The sequence below is a fragment of the Pomacea canaliculata genome, linkage group LG11, assembly GCF_003073045.1.
Source record: "Pomacea canaliculata isolate SZHN2017 linkage group LG11, ASM307304v1, whole genome shotgun sequence".
In the NCBI taxonomy this organism is placed as follows: domain Eukaryota; kingdom Metazoa; phylum Mollusca; class Gastropoda; order Architaenioglossa; family Ampullariidae; genus Pomacea; species Pomacea canaliculata.
Window position 1 is genome coordinate 7,971,358 of NC_037600.1, and position 20,001 is coordinate 7,991,358.

The 20,001-nt window shown below is 42.8% G+C and overlaps 1 protein-coding gene across 2 annotated transcripts in view; it reads right to left on the reverse strand.

Moving 5' to 3' along the window:
* The window catches only part of LOC112575295 (synaptotagmin-like protein 5), a 74,083-nt gene extending 57,390 nt beyond the window's left edge, over positions 1-16,693 (reverse strand). The window contains exon 1 of one of the 2 annotated variants that reach the window (XM_025257043.1): positions 16,387-16,693. The gene's annotated coding sequence lies outside the window, so the exon portion shown is untranslated. The remainder of the gene's footprint in view (positions 1-16,386) is intronic. The other variant, XM_025257041.1, reaches the window with a different exon arrangement.
* Between the last annotated feature and the right edge of the window lie 3,308 nt (positions 16,694-20,001).

Genomic DNA, 20,001 nt, shown 5'->3' on the forward strand with positions numbered 1-20,001 from the left:
GGATCTGGGATGCAAGTGTGATGGCAAAGTGTGTGTGTGTGTGTGTGTTCATGCACAAGTACTTGCCAATGCATACATCACCGCCTCATCAACAGCTTTTCTCGTATCTTACTGCCTCCAGCCTCGTAACCGTTTCATCACTCGATGAACCACACACCAGACCGGAGTCAGCGAGCCGGTTCCTCCCCAAGCTAACGGTTACCTGCGGTCCCACGAGGTAACCTCCAGTGCCAGAGCCACGTCTGCAACCTGTCCAGACACACACTCCCCCTCCACCTGCCCTTGACACACTCTCCTCTCCTGTTTACCGATGTTGATGAGACAAATGTAAACAAACCGAGTCATCGTACCTTTAGGTCTTTCCTTTGATTCCAGTCCTCGGTTTGTGTGAACTCTGGTGCAACATTCCGGGTGAAAAAAAATCTTGAAAGCAAAAAGCGACAGAAGATACGACCCTCACCTCCAGCAACATTTGCGAGCCGTTGGTCGGCAGCACAATTCTCTTAATAAATGCCCGCGGCAAGCCCTGTCTCTGTGACATTTCCAATTTATTTCTATTATTTTATGTCGTAGATCAATTAGTTCACTCCACCGGCATTTGATGACCGTTTTTTTTTTTTTACTCCTCTTTCTTTTGAATTATGGGTTGGATTAAATACGCAATGCACATGGTAGATAATGATGCACAAGAAATAATGAGTACAATACAGGGACAATGGGTATGATACAGGATGTAATGAATAAAATACAGGAAATACAGAAAATAAATGAATAAAATACAGGAAATAATGAATGAAATACAGGAGCGATGAGTACAATACAGGAGATAATGATGTCAAATACAAGAGGTATGGAACTAGGAATAACGATGAAAAATAACAAAGATAATCATTCATAATATAAACATTTTTATATGTAAAATATTTGAGATAGTCATACACAGACGAAAGACAATAATTACTGTACGATAAATAATGAGAAAAAGCTTGAGAAAAAGATGCACAAATATATAGTGATGTATCAAGCAAAAGATAATGATCACACAAAGATGATTACAAGGCAATATATCAAATTTACGATGGAAAATATAAAAGCAAAATGACGAAAACTTTATAAATATAATAAAAAAACAACAACAATATAATAGATAATTATCACAGCAAGTAAAGATTAAATATAACAGTTAATGATTTCTGGTAAAAATCGGGAGATAATGATGTTCAGTGAGACAGATAATAATAACAATGTGATGTATCCCACCTAGGATCGATCTTCTCGACACCGAGTCCGACACTGTTTGTCAGGGAAACAAAGAGAAAACCCAAACAATCAGCTGTAGACATTTTTGTTGTCTAGGAGACCTTCACAAATCTGACAGTAGACTTACTGCAGCACGTGCCGAGCACCACTGCCGCCATCTATCTCCCTACAGCCCCGACGTTCGTGCAAGACTTGAGTAAATTTTCTTTTTGTCTGAAGTTTCTAGGTCCCTCCTTACTGCCAGGCACTTTCCCCTTTCCCCTCCCTCCTCTGAAATGTCATGTTTGGTCGTGGGTGAAGTTCTAATCCGGGAGAGAGAGAGCCGGTTTCCAAGGAGATCCAGGCTCACCCCTCGTGGGTCGTCCTCGTTCTGTTTACGTACACAATCTGCTTTTGTCTAGCGAGAGTGTTATGAAGTATTCTCGGTCAACAAGCCTGTGTACTCTTGTTTGTTTCGCCTCGTTGAAAAACGGTTTATTCAGGAGTTAAATGGCGGCTCTCATGCAGGTGATGGCAATTTAAGAGCGGGGAGTCAAGTTATTAACGATGTCATCCGGGCACTTCTGAGTGGTTTGTTGTAAAATCTGCTACGAGTGTTATTACGGTTGCTATTATATTGGCTGTTCCGTCACTATCATCACTATCATTGGTTCTCTTCTAATGATGACAAATGTTCATCCTGCTACTCAACACCAACACCATCGAGGTTGATGGTGAGGTCGATAGTGACGTAGTGGTTGTATCCTCCGCTGCTGCTACTCAAACACCTCCTTGCTCTCCTCCGACCGGAACGACAACACTCATGCACTTACCTATACCCAATAACCAGCGAGAAAATGTTGGAAACCACTATGTCTTTAAAGGGAAGAGCGATGGAAATGTTAAGCTGAGCATAAATGATAGACTGATGGTGGAACAGGTCCGACCCATTTTTAGGTTGCAAATCAATTATTTAACTACAATACCTCCAAAACAAACCTTCGAGTCAATTCCCGAAGGTCTCCATGTTTGTGTAACTCTTTCGAGAGAAAAAGATGAAAAAAAAACCTGTTTGAATGCGTGGTGTGGGAGGACCCAGTGGCCAAGAGCAGCGGCGAGAGATGCTTTGACTGACTGGCCACCTAGACATTTATTTATCATTCAGTCTGCGAAAATGTCGGAGAGGCTGTAATCGGCTGAAACGCATCGACGACAAGAAGGATGTAATGTCTTTTGAAGAAGGTTCACCTTTGAACATTCAGGATGCGAGCTAATATCTAGGTTCATGTGTGTGTGCAAGGATCTGAACAAATTCTTCGGTCAGAACAACCGGTGGCAAGGCACGTGATTCCAGAGGTCGGTATTTTAGAAATGATTTTAAGTAAACGATCGTTTTGAAACCCGAAATTTTGGTTGGATCCGATTCAACAGGTCATGTCTGTCATTTAAGTCAAGGGAGACTAATTAGAAGAACCGTTATCTCTGGTGCGGAAACAGATTACTTGCGACGCGCATGCGTTGAACTTTGAGATATTCCTTCGGGGGTTTTTTCTTGTTTTCCTGAAGGCAGTTCACACAGATTATTCCAGCCACTAACAGTGTAGATTCCAGGTTCCCCTGCATAAATGTCTACACAAAATATTTCGATTTCCCACATATTAAGAGCAGACAATCAAGTCTGGGAAAACATCTTATGAGAGCTGTGAACCGTCGAGAACAGCAAAGACATTTAATTAGATGGACCACCAGCTACCACGTGACAGAGATGGCGGCGACAGAGAGCGTGAGTTTGGGATGAATTCCATTATTTTAAATGAATTTTTTCCAGTCATAAGCTCCATTAATAATAAAAAAATCTTATTTATAATTTTCCCTGCATAATTTTCCAATGCAAAGGAAGCAGAAGACATTAAACACAAGCCGCTTCATTAAATGTTTTTCTTCAAGAGTCCACCCCGTACCTCTGTACAGAAGGACATCACAATAGATAGATATTACAACAAGTCTATTTCTCTATTTTCCGTTATTTCCCTCCACTCAGTGGGACAAGAAAGAAGAAAATATATGAATGTGCTCCAGCAGCGAATCGGGTATTTTGGACTCCATGGCTGCCACACACCACTGGTCACCAGCTAAAATACTTGCTTCATTTGTGGAAGACAAGTTACAGAGGAGGTTAAATTTCTAAGCAAACAATATAATAAAAACGTTAGGGATTTACTAAAAAATAAGGGAGGATAAAAAAAAATTGAAGATCATAAATGTATTTAATGGGAATTTCATTAAGGTAAGCCGGAAGTTGCTTGTGCGCAGGTACAAACTTCCACAGACCAGACTAGCGACTTAACCATGCTTCACTGGGTACGGGTGGAGTCAGCTGTCTGTTTTTATACTCTGATTAGGTCCACCCAACCATTTCTCTTGCTCTTCCCTCTAGGGTACGCACCCGTGCGGGAGAGCTGAGCAGACATCACAGATATTTGTGTTTGTGTGTTTGTTTGTTTGTGTGTGTGTGTGTACGTAGGGGTGGATGGGTGTGTGGGTGGACATTTGTCTGAAAGTACTCCACAGCTGAGTGCAATTTATTAAGAGCATCATTATGACAGCAGCGCCGCAGGTGCCACATCAAACGATTTCCGCACATCAAAGCGATCGACGCGCCCTCTCTGTAACTCTCCGCCTCGTCTCACGCCACACAAGCGACTTACTGCGCTGCGGCAAATAGTCCCGTCACGCGTGCTCGTGACGCATGATGCAGCATGTGCGTGCCGTCACACTCAAAGTGACAAACCTACATGTCACATCACATTTATAATTGCTAACACACAAGTGCCATCACATTCACGATCACGTGCACCTGTGTGCATAGCTATATGAGAGAGACACAGACATTGCTATATAAGAAAGACAGAGAGACACAGACATAGCTATATGAGGGAGACAGACGGACACAGACATAGCTATAGGAGAGACACAGACATAGCTATTTGAGAGAGAAAGAGAGACACAGACATAGCTATATGAGAGAGACAGACATAGCTATATGTGAGAGACAGAGATACAGACATAACTATATGAAACACAGACATAGATATGTTACAGACAGAGAGACACATACATAGCTATGTGATAGAGACAGAGAGACACATACATAGCTATTTGAGAGAGACGCAGAATATCTATACAAGAGAGACACAGACATAGCTATATGTTAGAGACAGACACAGACATAGCTATAAGAGAGACACACAAGATGAATTAAGAACGGAATCTGTTGTGACGTCTGGACACGACAAACATGGACGGGTGAGAAATCACCCAAAGCTTTAGCTCCGACTACAAGAAGGACAAAGAAGAGAAAGCGTGTTATGTCCCCTGTTGTCTCCAGACTTTGGTAAGACAGCAGACGACACCCCGACCTCAGCCCACCCTGGAATCCCTCCATCCTCTCTCCCACCCACCCCTAACCCCTACCCCCAGCTGAAGTAGAATCCCAGAAGGTCCTTTGCTTGTCTACGAGCTGTATGACAACCAGTAAACAAATACTTACAAGGTGAAGGGCACGGTAGTTTTCCTGAAGCAGGGAGGACAATCGGTGAGACGGCATCTGAATCTTTGTATTGTCTGACCACTGTCTCTGTCTCTCTAACGGAAGGACACTGGACTCAACGGAGGGAAAAATTATCAGACTTCTGTGTGTAAAGACAGAGAGAGAGAGACGGGGATGAGTAGCTCTCACTTGTCCACAAGGATGATGCTCAAAGAACTGAGACTCCGACACATCCTTACTCAGTGCAGCTGGTGTAGGAAAGAGGTCACGTGACTGGAGACCGAGGTGCTCACTCCCCGCCTACTGCCTACTCATCACATTTCGCTTTTCTCCATTTAAAAAAAAAATTTTCCAGGCATTACCCATCTGACCTTTCGCTAACAGCCAGCAGCCCACGTTGCTGATCGGGTTTCGATTTCACCGCGCGAGTGCAAAACTAAAAAATAAAAAAAAAAAACAAATCATCAACCCAGAAACAAAAACCGAAAGTCACCTTTGACAAGGTTTGTTTTGTTTCAGTCTCTCTTGTCTCTTGCCGACTACTTCAGAGTCAGCGTTGTATTGTTGTTTTGTTTACAAACCGTAAACAGTACTTAGAGTACGATAAACCAGGGTTTATGGCTGGAAACAGTTAACTGAACTGAAATAGTACCCGAAAGTACATCCTCCTCCTCCTCCTCCACATCATCATCATCATCATCATCATCACGTCTCTCAAAAATAGGCTGTTTTTCCTCTCATTATCAAACTTTTTTCATCATTGTAATATTACTTTCTCCTGGGGACATAACTCTCTCTCTCTCTCGTTGATGTGACGGTTGTCTGTTATTATTAAGATGTTTTATTACTATTTTTATTAGTTGTATTTTTTAATTTTATTTTATTTTTTTTTTATTTTTTTTTTTTATTTTTATTGTACTTTCTCATTATTGTGAGTTCATCACTAGACTGTTTCTTTCTCACTAATGCAACCTTTCTCTCCCATTACAATAATTCGTCTTTCTCTCGTTGACATGTGACAAATGTCAGCTGCACTCTCTGCCAGTGTCACCTGCTTACAAATGTCACAAGCAATTAGCTAGAAATCAACAATGTTGCCGTTTGAATGTAATTAGCAGGTCTGAGAACATCGATTTGAAACACGAGCCAACAGCAGCAGCAATCCACTCAGCCCTCATTGCACTCAAGCATCCATAAAACCTGTTACTTGTAAATATCTAGCGACGAAAATAGTTGAAAATATTTATGAGAAAACTGTTTTGTTGTGTCTCCTAACCTCAGTAAGTACTGTGAGACATCAAGTAAATTTACAGTCAGGTTTTTACTGTCCTTTATGCATAGAAAACAACAATAAATCAACTTTACACAGGTTTTTATTCATCTTTTTTCACCTGTTTCTCCTTCCTTTACTTCATGTCTGCCATAATTTTTATTTTCTTTTGGTCTTTCTTTCAGTAACAAGTCTGTAATGGCATAGCATAAATTTCTTATCGATTATCTATTTTTTTCATAATTCTTTTGTCTTCCTTTTCATAATTATTTTTCTTATCTCTCTTCTTTTCTGTCTGTCCTTATCTCTGTGACCAAAGACATCGATGATATGACTGTCCATATCTTCCATCCATCCATGGAAAAATAACTCGTTTTTCATGTTTATCATAACACAAATCCGCGAGTAGAAGACTGGAACAAACTGATGTCATTGAATTACTTAGCATGTATATCTGGGACCCAAGCTGAGAAGCGCATCACACCATCATCGATTCTCGTCGCCTGCCATGAGTTACCGGACCTGGACACGCGACGCACGAGTGCTGGACCCGGGGGAGCGAGCACGACTGATGAAGTTTTCCTATTTCAGAGTTATCAGCCCCGGTGTTGCAAAGTCTGTGTCTGACCTCCCCTTCCCCCCTTTCCTGCAATGCACCTTATCGGAGGAACAGCGAGAGAACTCTGCAATACAGTCACGCATGTAAGGAGTCAATTCTGTGGGAAGTTATCCTCCCTTGAGGAAGCGTGGTCAACGGCATTCTTGACTGGAAATACTTCTCGTAGCTATTTTTAAAATGCTTGCGTGTGGGTGGGGTAGGGGGAGAGGGAGGTAAGATTAATATAAAATTAACCAGAAAACATTTCTACATTCAGCAAAGTTATTTGTCCAGGTAAGAAAGACTTCTAAAAGATGTCAGAACTGTGTCCAACTCTCTCAGTATTGTTATCAATCTATTTTTAATCTTTAGAAATCGCAAGATTGTTTACACTATTATGGCAAAAGCTGTAGCAAGGAGACACACACACATATACAGAATAACTGTTTTTAATGTTCAAACCGTTTAGGAAAAGCATATTCAAATTTAAAAAAAAAAAAGATAAATGCAAAAAAGGAGAATGTCAGAAGCCGGCAGCCAGATCTTTTCCTCATTAATGTCGAAGAAAGTTTAAAAAAAAGCAAAAATTGCTAACGGTTAAAAAAAGTGAAATGTTCTTTAAAACTTGTATCGACAAAAGACATTAGAGTTACCCTCTCCTGAGACAGGACGAGGCGCGTGCCGAGATAATGGACGTCGTGCCTAGAGAGCAGATTTGCAGGATCAGGCTAGCCGGGACTTTCAATGTCTAGTTGCCATTTTTTTTCCTCGTAACTGGACAAGTGCAAGATGCTATCGCCTTCAATCTGGGTTTAAGAAAAATCTCTTCTTCATTTCTCGAGAAACACGATTCAAAAGTCAGCTTGGGCAGAAAGAAGTCGAACATGTACATAACACCTGATCTCACTTGTCCCATTGGTTGAAGCCTTCATGACGTATTCATGCACAATGCTGACGTCTGTTTTGTGGACTTCTTTCTGCGCATGGTCATGTTTTTAAATTTACATCCCCAAACTCTACCCACGAGTATCTTTATGTTCGTCAAGCCACACACCTACCTACCATTATTTTCTGTCAGTTTGTATGACCTCACCACGCGCTGCTACCCATGCTCCTCCAGAACACCGTGACCTTTTCACTGACGTCACTGGCGAAGTGACACGTGACCAGCGTGGGGTCAGGATGTGTGGAGCAAGTGATGCTCAAGACCCGATATTCTGCCTGACTGGCTTTGTCGTTGGGCGGTCTGTCAGCTTCTTCAAAGAGACCGGACCAGATGTGTCGCCGTCTGGTGGCCGCTGGAATGAAATTTCGTCGCGGCGGTTGCAGGACCTGCAGACCTGCGTCTGCTTCCAGCAGCCCGGTAGGTGGCAGTGTAATCACAGCTCGCTAGGTGGCGGTGTGATCGCACTTCCCGGCAAGTTCTAGGGCTTGGGGGGGGGTAGGGTAGGTGACAGGCTGCAGCTGCTGGGAGGGATTATGTGTGATCAACGCTACCCTACCTTTGCCCTCCTCCCCTCAGAAGGGAAAGGCTTGTAGACGAGAGTTTATGTCGGCAGCTCATAACTTTGTAGAGTATGCAATCTTTCTTCTAACCCTGTAAGCCGTCTGCTGCATGTCCATGCATGCTCGGAAAGTAGATCCTTCTTACACAAGCAGACATTGTGCTTGCTGTTATATTTTTTCTCGAGCTTGGAGGTTAATGTGAGGCGTGACGGCTCTTTGACCAACAAAAAAAACAAAACAAAACAAAACAAACAAACAAAAAACCAACAAAAAACACCCGGGCTCCTGTTATCGATCACACAGTGAGACCTAAACGGTCAAGTGGAGTAGAACCTTTTTTTAAAAGTCTGGGACGAAGTGCAAAATACCATTATCCACTTGCATGATTTTTTCTTATTTTTTTCTAGAGAGCTTGTTCGTATGAGTTTTAAAGCGTGAGACTAACATCTATGATTAAGACAGCCTTAGGGTTTAGGTTAGGATTAAGGTTTTGGTTATTATTTTTGGCATGCAAAAACGATATCTACCCCACCCTATCTTAACAAAGAGGACGACATCGACATGGACGCAACTAATGATTCATTATTAACTACACCATCCTGCACTCAACGATCTCAATCTCCTCCCGACTCCACTCACTCACCCTCAAATCGTACCCGGATCTAATCCCCTCCACTCCTCGCCCTCACTGCATTGTTGATAAGCTAGTTATCACTGCTACTGTACTTTCCTGATTAATTGTTAATTAATGTGCCCTAATTAAGCTGCCTTGTCTTCATTATCTTTAGCAAAGTCTTTAGGTGAAACAAAGGTACTTATATCGCAATCTGAGCTTTACTGTTTTATGTTGCTAAATGAAATTTAAAACCGACGCCATCTTTAAACTAAGATCTTCCAAAGGAGAGAAGAATATAATAGACCAGACGGCATGAAAGAAAAAAAGAAAGAAAAAAAAGAAAGAGTAAAAGAAGGAAAGAAAGAAAAAAAGAAAAGAAAGAAAGAGAAAGAAAGAAAAAAGAAAAGAAAGAAAAGAAAAGAAAGAAAAGAAAAGAAAGAAAAGAAACAAAGAAAGAAAGAAAAAGAAAAAGAGAAAGAGAAAGAAAGAAAGAGAAAGAAAGAAAGAAAAGAGAAAAAAAATAATGGGGAGAAAATCCCTCACCGGAAGCTGGAAGGTGGAAGAAGGAAGACGGCAAGTCAAGAAGGAAAGGTATGAGTGGTGCATTAGTACTACAAATGAAGCCCAAAATACCAACGGACTCATTTCCGAACAACATACATAGCGCCCCCGTCATTAGCGCTCAGACAGAGAGACAGGAAGTGCTTCTGGTCACGCCAGCACCGCCGGCAGTGACGTCACATCAATTCAGGAAGCCGTGGAGAGCGCGCGATGACGAACATGGCCGCCTCCACCGTCATTCCTTTCAAGCAGATGGTGGCGGTGATTTTAGTCTTCCTTGATGAAGGCAGCAGCCATCAGCCAGGGTGGAGTGAGCCAGCAATTAGGACAAGTGAGGTCATAAACTGTTTGAACCGTCGTCGACCTTTCAGACTTACTTAATACTTCTTTCTTTCTCTTTCTTCTTTCTTTCTTTCTCCCTCTTTCTTTTTCTCTCCTCTCTCTCTCTCACCTTGATCGGAATTTTGTATACTTGATGAAGATAGGCTCTTGTGGAAATGAAGTTTAAACCAATCAATCTATGATTCTCTTTCATACATTTTTTTTCTCTCTCTCTCGCTGTTGCGGCTCTATGCTCCTCTAGGAGTAGCAAGGAATAAACTTTCTCTCTCTCTTTCTTTGTACATGCTTCACAGCTAGACTGTAGATGTAGTCATTGTTTTAAAGTGAAAGAAGTGAAAAAGAAAACTGTCTTTCAACAATGTGATACATGAGTATAACCAGTATTATAACATGCCTCAGAATATTCATATTGAACAGACCAGCCTACACACCAACCTGTAATATAAACTTAAATACAAACACCACAGAAACTAGTCTGTGGGGAACTCGGTCGACATCCACTTTCTACCGTTTGCATAAAATACTGGTTTCAGAAGAAAAAAACTGTAGTGGCCTCCCCTCAGGCAGACAATATGTTGATTGGATTCCACTGGACACGACAAGGTTTCTGGGTGTCAAACACATAAAAAATTCTCATTTATCTCGGGTTGGACCAAACCTTCTTGAATATGGCAATGGATTATAAAGTGAGAAATCTTGTATTTCTCTTCTTAAAGTTGGAAAGGAAAAAGGGAAAAGATGGAGAATAGAATAAACTTTGTGCTTTTTTATTGTTTGCTTTTAAAATAAGTTCAAGATTGTTGAAAATCAATCACAGCGACTGAATTTTATTATTAAATTGTTGTCCGTATAATTCTGGAAAGTGAGAATGTAAATACATTTATATATGCATTGAGCAACACATCACCGACAAGAAATGTGCGAAGGAATAAAAAAAATATCAATGGTTTGTGTATATGCGTGTGTCAGTATGTGTGTATGGATGTACATGTACATGTGTGTATGTTTATATGTGTGTGTTTATATATATATATGTGTGTGTATGTGTGTGTTTATAGGTGTGTGTTTATATGTGTGTCTGTGTGTGTGCTTATTTCGGTGAGAGTGATGGATAGCTTATCTGTTTCTGTTTATTTGTTCGTGAGCATAGACGAGTGTTTGTTGATGTGTGAGCGTGTGTGTACACACCATGTACATTGTGTACATCTGTCATAGCTACAAACAGACAGAAGTACCTTGTACATGAAAGGAAAAATAATTCCCAAATGAAAATTCTTCCATCGACCTATCATACTAAACTAAAGAAATTAAAATACCAGAGATAACATTTGTAATCAAATGTTTTCGTATTATTAAAAGATTTTCAGACAGGATGCTATTTTCGGAAGCAAGAATACAACAATCAAAGCGAAAATATTAATTCGGAAATTAAAATTCGATATTTTCATCTCACTTGTCCGCAGAGAAACTCATCATTTCTATTTTATCAGCTTGAGATAATCAGCTTTAATATTCTCTGAGGATTTATTTCTTAAATTAATTTGTCTTTGCTAAGGTAATGACCACAAGTCTGGACCAGCAGCCATAAAGTCTACTCAAAGGATGAGACAGAACTGAGCATTTGTGTACACATACTTGTCGTACCTAGGGTCACAAAGTCCACCCTAGACACAAATCCTCATTTTTCTTGTCCAAGTCCTCATTTTGTCATGTGTAAATGTGTAAGGCTTGTAAAACATTTGTAAACACCTTTACACAAACACTTGTCATATGTAAATGCTAACACACACACAAACAACACAGTCTGTCAACAAAGTAAACTGTCAGACTCAATGACTCAGACACAAACACAAACATACTTGTGTCAACGATGTCGACCCACCTCACGGCCTTCTCCCATCCTTCATTCCCAGCAAGTGAGACTAGCGATGGCAGCACTCGTCTGCCATAAAGTTCGGTCCTGCTACCGAGGACATCAGCTCCTCCCACCACAAGCATGTGGATGTTTTCAGCTCGGATGAACAAGAATGTGGCGAAGAAGGAAACATGAAAGGAACATGCAGCCAAGCGGTGCATCCAGATGGCCAGCCATCGATCCCTGTCAAAGTGCCTCGGCACCCGGGGAAAGATTCCGAGGGCCAAAGGAGCAAGACCAGAAAATTCGTTGTGATTGGTGGCGATGTTGGTGTTTGTGTGATGATGGCGGCTCAGTCAGGTTCTGTTGTAAGTGAGCTTATTTCTAGGGACCTTGGTGAGACCCCTAACCCGAGGGTTTCCTTCTACCCTCTAGCTCTTCCTGCCCCGAGAGTTTCCTGTTCCACAGGTCAGAGGAGAAATGAGGTCTTTACTTCCTGTGACAAAGCTCCAAAATGGGATGTTTAGTCTCTTTTCTTCCCTCACAAGTCTGTCGCCTTGGAAATGCGAGGTTACTATAGCTACCGTCGTATCGGCGTTTCTGTTTGTGATTCTGGCAACATGTGTGTGTGTGTTTGTATGAGAGAGAGAGAGAGAGAGAGAGAGACAATATTTAGCTTCAGGAAGGTCATCTGACCCTCCTCCTCCTCCTCCTCCTCATCCTCATCCTCATCCTCATCATCATCATCATCATCGTCATCATCATCATCATCAAATACTGCTGGTTACATTTATGCTAACATCGAGTTGCTTTACACAAGGTTCACTTCTTGCTGTGTGACGTCAGCGAGGGACAGGAAGTGTCAGTCACTGTTAGGATTTGAACTCAGGTAATCGGTGGTGTGTCATTAGTTGACTTAGTGATATAAATTAGTGATAACAATCACGATGGCTGTGAGCGATGTCCAACTATATCATGGCATCAGTTTGTTTTGGCGTGTTAGAGAGAGAGAGAGGAGTGATCACTGCTTTCTTTCATCCACTTGTGTTTCTTGCCAACGTGCGAGGGCGTCGAAGAATTTGTTTCCTGATGTTTTTGTCTGGCGTCCTTTCCGGGACGACACCAGCAAGGCTGAAGAAGGAACAACACAGGCGCGAAGCCAAACAAGTCGCCGCCAAAGAGACGAATGGGATGACAGAAAGGGCAAAGTGAGAGACTGCAGCACGCACAGGCACTGTCAGAGACAGAGACAGACACTGTCAGACACAGAGACCAACTGTCAGACACAGACAGAAACTGTCAGACACAGACAGAAACTGTCAGACACAGGCAGCAACTGTCTGACACAGGCACTGTCGGACACAGACATAGGCACTGTCAGACACATAGACAGGCATTGCCAACCACAGACTGACGTTGTCAGGCAGCCACAAGGTAAGCTGTCAGACACAAGGACACACTGGTGGACACAATGTAAGCTGACATCAAGACATTCGCTTTCAAACTTACACTGTTGTCAGACACGAACCCAGACTCTGTCAGACAGTTATCGCAAACTGTCAGACACAAAGTCAGTAACTGTGGAGAAGGATAGCCTGGTGGCTAAACGCTGCTGTCCGAGAGGCGCGAGGTTCGATACCCGTGTATCCTTGCTTCCTTGGCTGTCAGGAACGGGTAGCTAACGCCGTAGAGGGTTTGGGTAGGTAAAGCAGTGAACCCACATACAGCTGACCACGAGGAAAGTGAGGTCTCTAGCATCTGCTGCTCCAGCGACCTAAAACTTGTAAAAGGATGAACTTTACCCTTTTCTTTTGATGCCAGACTTAGATGCGATGGCAGACCCTGTCGGGTACAGACACCATGAGACACAACCGCTGTCAGACGCAGAGTTAGATAAAAAAAAAACACAGACACTGACAAAAAGATGGACTCAGGCATAATGTGCGGACATTGTCAGACAATATTTGACATAGAAACAGACAGTATAGCCGTCACCATGACAGTGACAATCCGGTGATGCGGGTTCGCATCTCGGCTTTGGACATACTCTGAATGGTTCGACCGTCGGTGTTTTTCTACAAGTACTCCGGTTTCTTCCACTGTGTGTATGAGAGAGAGAGAGATAGAGGGAGAGAGGGAGAGAGGGAGAGAGGGAGGTAGAGGTGTAGAGGTGTAGAGGTGTAGAGGTGTAGAGGTAGAGGTAGAGGTAGAGGTTTAACTTAAATGATGGTAAGTGTGTGCATTATGTAAGCGCCTTCAACCGCCATTGTTGGCGGGTTAGACACTCTATAAAAAAGCATTTACTAGTATACATCGGTCAGAATGACACACACTACCAGATAAAACAACCGACACCATCAGGCTCAGGGGCAAGACAGTAAAATACAGATATGTGCACAGACGCGGAGAAACAGTCGCCTCGACATTGACAAAGACCAATCGAAGGATGCAGACAGGGATAGACAGAAGATGACAACGGAGGAAAATACAGAAAAGATACAGAAAAGAAAGAAATACACGGGAAGAGAAGCAGATATGCATAATGAACACAGACATACCTCAGCATCTGGGTACAGAGAGTGGCTCACACAGCCCAAAGAGAAACAAAGGGCAGAAGAAATAATCCATGTAACAAAGCAGATGGCGCAGTAATTAAGGTCCTAGTGTCTGGGTCACGAGCACGACTATAATTTGCTATAATTACCTCCTAATTACTGCACCTCACGTGGTTGTACCCAATAACGCGGGATTTGATTACCGAAAGAAAAAAAAAGCTGTATTACATAAGGGAGTGGGGGCGCCACTTGACATTCCTTCAACGTACTAACTTACATAATCTTTCTCAATTATCGGTGGCCTAATTAAGGCTTAACAGTCCCATGAGGCAGTGGGAAAACATCACTTGTGGCCCTCGACAGCTGCATTAGTTAAAGGCATACAAGGAATTAATATTTGTAGCTGCTGACATGTAAATAAAATATAGGTGTATCATTTTTTCCCTTCAAAATGCATTGTGATTCTTTTCTAATGTGGGCGAGGAAGGTGAGAGCGTGGTTTGCAGAGACATAGATAAAATGTCTGACATCAGTGAAGGCAGCAACATACTGAAGTGCTTCGAGAACATTCCAACCAAGCGCTTCATAATAGAGAGACCGCATACTTCACTCCTTGGGGTCTGAAGTTTTGACTTATTTGCAAAATACAAAATTGTTTGCATGATGTAAAAACAAAACAACAAAAAAACAAAAACAAAAACAAACAAACAACCCAAAAACAAAAGCAAAACAACAACAACAGCAACAACAAAACAAAAAAACAAAAAACAAAACAAACAAACAAAAAACCCAAAAACCAAAACAACAACAACAACAACAACAACAACAGCAACAACAACAACAACAACCATAAAGTTCACTGCACGGAGTTTCGATGATAAATTTTCTCGTAATGAACCACAGCCATCGAAATGAAAATAATTTCACACTCCAGTAGGCCTTTAAGCTTCAATCCGCCATGGAAAGACCAGTCACCACCGCTTCGGAACTCAATTATTCCTCATAATTGTCTACATGCAGCAATAATGCCGAACGGTAATACCAACTTTTGTCTCCATAGCAACCGAACAATGGATTACTCGCCAGATTTTGTTCAGCTTTTTTTTTTTTGCGTTTATCTTCTTGTGTTCTTTTCGATTTTTCATTCTCTTTCATTCTTTTTTCTTTCTTCTATTGAAGTCTCTTCATTTGTTCATTCATTCTTTTATTTGAGAAGACTGCTCATCTTTATTGCAAAGCGGCTTTTATCTCAGCAGACCGAGGTCGGAGGTACAGCACACAGGGGTCATTAGTGGTTCCCCAGGGGAATGTATCGAAATGTCAAACGCGACCCGATAGATGGAGCAACGGTTCTTTGTAAGGGAGACAATTAAAACTCGGTGGAGCGGCTGTACAAAAGAGAAGAAAGAATGAATAACTGGCATCAATGGCTGTCCATGTGATTATCCCCTGTCCTCAAATCTCAAAGCGGTTCTCAAACAACACAGAGCATTGACCCAGCATCCAGTTGAACTTTGATGAAATATTTTAGGGGATACAGTTAATAGTTCATGCGACTTTGTGAACCTGACCACAGATGACCTCAAGATTTTTGTTTATCCATTGTTTATAGATTTATATCTTCTTATTTTTACATATCCTTTCGGCATCATGACCAGCGCTCTTTATGTATGGGATGACCAGCTCAGTTTAAAGCGCTGCTTAGGGTGGTGCACCGAGTGCTTGAGGTTCCATTGCGACCAGACACACGCAGAGAAAAATGACTACTCCCTTAAGTCTCGGTGACAAACCGCTGTCTGACCGTTAGTTAAGGGTCGATCGTAAAAATACGTGAAAATAACGTCGTCGGTTTGCTGAGAAAATATGGGAGAAAATTATATATTACGATCCGCCATGAATACAATAAAAATATAAACACATACATATTTATGCGCACACATTTAGAGAAATAGGCCCACACACATACACACCTACACATACACAGCCACACATACACACCCACACATACACACACATACACACATACACACCCACAACTATCCGAACACGTGCACAAAAATGCAATTAGGCATTCATTCATACACTGAAATACCCGAACACACACACAAACACGACGCATGCATGCAATTACATGTGCAGTCATTACACGCATTAACAGTCGTGATTCTCATGTTTACTCACGACCACTCCACGCATGCACACACACGCTCGTGCACACAACTCTCCCAACCCGCACTCGTCCACTCGTACTCTCCGACTGGTAAACAACTCGACCACGCACTCGTTCCACTAACCTCGTGAGCCGGGTGGCCGGGTGAGTCGTCCTCAAATCTCGTCTTCTTAGCAACCCTCCTCTCATTCGTCGTCGTCGTCGTAGTCGTCGTCGTTGTCCTCCTCCTCTTATCTGTCACAGACCATTGCCACTTTCCCAACACTCGGCTGCAGGGAGCAGCAGCTCTCCAGTGGGAGAAACAACAGAAAGCCACGTCGGTTGGCTGTACACAGGGCGCGCGTGGGTCCCCCGACCCCGGCTCTCCCGATTGGCCAACTGCGGGCCCGTCTGTTGACATCAGCGACAATGCTGTCGTCGATACTGCCCGTCCGTGCGGGAGACCGCAGCGACACTCGGCCGTTATCTGCCAACGGCACCTTCATCCAAGCGAGGCAACTCTTGTTCAAGACCGACAACTCGATAGGGTTGAACTGTACAGAGACGGCAGGAGTGAGATAACTCATCCTTACAAAATAATAGAACACATTAAAAATAAATTGTGTGTTGTTCATCACTCATTCCTTTGAAGTATTTTGTGGGGATTGAAATGATTGTAAAAAGTTTTTGTTCACTGGTTGTCTTGTCTGTAAAGTTTCCACACGAAGTCCTCCACTTATTTTGTACTTATTTCTGCTCTCAGAACAGCTTTATTTACGTAAAGACTTGCTCTGTAAGCATTTTTTTTAAATATTCAAATTTCGATCGTGCTAAAGCTTCTCTTCCTGGTATGTGATGACAGGAATCTTGAAAACAAGTCGCCCACACAATGAACTAGATATTACAGCATCCTCACCACAAAAAGTCACCAGTAAGCTATCTCATTTCTGTAATGCCGAATACTTTATTATAATTAAACAAAGATTAATGCTGGCAGAGTTGTTTACTCAGCTAGAAACGATAAACATTTTTATCTTGCCGTGCATGCGCAAAGGTAAACGGAAAATGTTTTTCACCGAAGTTGCGACATCTTCGATCGCATGGCGACCAGCAACAAAAGCCACCAGAGCCATGCGTCTTACAAAACCTTTGCCAGACAGGTGAGTGCATGGAGTCTCGTGCTGGATGAGTTTGCCCACGCAACTGTCACGTGACACTAGGCGAGGCCAAGCGAGATTTTTTTACCGTCTCGGCAGGCGACTCGGAGAAAATCTGTTAACAAACATGTTTTTTTGCTGTCTGGCAAAATTTCTGCTTTTCAGAAGTGAATGTTGTGCACGAATTTTTGTTTTGGTGTTTTGTTGTTATTAGTAGACTTTTTGTTTTGTTGGATAATATATATGTATATTTATATCAACTACTATTAAACATGCAAAATGAATGAGAGAGAGAGAGAGAATACAAAGTAAGAGAAAGGGAATATGGAGGAGATAAACATATTTCTATCGAGATAATTTATTGTGAAAACAATTACATCGTTGACAGACGATACTTGTTATTCGTCTGAGAGGTGTTGTATCACACTACATTGTTGTTTGCTTTCTTTTTAATTATTTTGTTTCACTTTGTTGTCATCGGGAATGGCACTGAGCTGTGATTTACAATGCCGCAGAAATGGGAGACTGGTAGCCAAGGTAACATGAAGACAGTAAAACAATCCGAGAATGAAAGACATGTTGTAGTCTGAAGCAAGGCTGCAAGTCTGAGACTTCACTGGTCTGTGTGTGTGTGTGTGTTAGTGTGTATGTTCGTGTGCGTGTGTGTTATTTGCGTGAAAGGTTTGCATGTATTGTATACCTGTGTACGTATATGTGTTCTCTTCCTCCTTACAGTCCGCTTCAAGACACAAACAAAATCGAATCACTGAGGTCATTTCGTGCATCACGTGACTCAACACAAGGAAGCTGGCCGTCCTGCCAACAAAACATGTTCCTTCTAGAATTAACAGAGACAAGTATTTTCCATGTTCCAATTAAACAAATGGCTTACATGAAAGCTCCACCACCTAAGGTTGATTACACACTAAAGGGTCGAATACAAAGCAGAGATGATTAACGAGGAAAAAATGAAGGGTCCACAGGAAACGATCCTTGGCCACTCCTGTGCAAAACTAAATAGAAATAAATTTTCCCCTAAATGAGATTCGAACTACGACTTATCGATCATGACTATCATTCTTGTATTCATTTTGTTCTGTCCTGAACCGGCCTGTCCTGGTCATCCCGGACTGGTCATCGGAGGGGCCGTGGGGGAGTCAAGGGGCCTGGATGGAGACAGAGACTGAGGTTCTCTCCAGACGCCTGTCTTCACGGTCAGTAAGCATTTGTGGCATCACGAGGTCAGCCCACGTGTTTATGTTCGCCAGACACTTCCTTCTCTGTCCTCCTCTGTGCCTGCCTCCCTCACAGGATGGTCTTGACAGAGCGTTTGGTCCGAGTCACGTGGTCAGCGCAGACTGTTACTGTTGCCATCAGAGGGAAAGGGGAATTGGTGGTTCACGAGGGAGGTGACCTGTCTAACACATCTTCGATGGTGTTGTGTTGAAGGTAGAAAATTCCTTGTCTAGACTTGATCTTTAGTGTTCATGCTTATTGTTTAGAGGCTCGACTCTGTTTGTTGACCACCTGCTCGACAAGCTCCAGATAACAATGATGCTTGCATTGTATTTCACAAGCAGAAGGCCAACCATGCTACACCACTTTTATTAATACTATAATCATCGTCGTCGTCGTCGTCGTCGTCATCAAAATTCTTCCGTGTAAGCAAAAAATGTTCAATGATAAACACTTGTACTCGTTTGAAGTAGAAAGGATGTTTTGTAAACAAGGTGTGGCGTGAAAGCATGGCAGATGTCTGTTCTACTGGACCTGTAGCTGGACTCGAGTCCTACCAGACTAGCAGCAGCTGAGCTGGATGTTAGTCCTTCTGGTCACGCGACTGGCGAACCATCACTGGCCGTGATGACATCCTGCTACAGATGGCAGCTGTCTAGAGAACCTTCCTCACTGACAAGTGCGTGGGCCGTATGGCTGGCTCCTTGTAACCAACCAGTCTATGCCCAGAGGCAATGGACCGATGATGGACAAAGATTCTGAGCTGGCGAGGACCTACAGTTATTTTTTTCTGACTTATACTTTGCATCACCACCGCTACCACCACCCATCACCACCACCACTGCCACTGTTTAGTCTCTCCACCCTCTCCTCATCCTCCTTGTGTTCCCAGTAAAAAAAATGTCGTGCTTTCCGACTTTCCGTTGGCAGGACAAGTTTCAGACTCGAGGCCCAGTCTTGCCTCTTGAGGGCTTTTCCTCAGACGCAGCCTGTGATGGCGTAGTGCACGGGGACGTGTGCGCACGCGCGCCGGCCTTAATGTTGGTGGACATTTGGAGAAACCAGGAGAGACAGCTGGCATCCGCCCACGCACACTGACTGCCGCACTCACATTTTCTGTTTGGTTGATGGTCTTAAGAGACAGCGGTCCCCGCCATCCAAGCTCTTGCTCCGCTGTTCAGCTCTCCTCTTGTTTCAGAGTTTCCTGTCCTACCCGCCCACCCTCCGCCATTGAGGTAGGGGTGGGTGGGCTAATGGCAAAGCCGTTACATGTACACCATGACAATAGTGAAAATCGGTGGATCTCGGCCTGGAGCCCACCCTCTTCTGGACATGGTATCGGTTACCCTCACATCCATCTCTCTCGG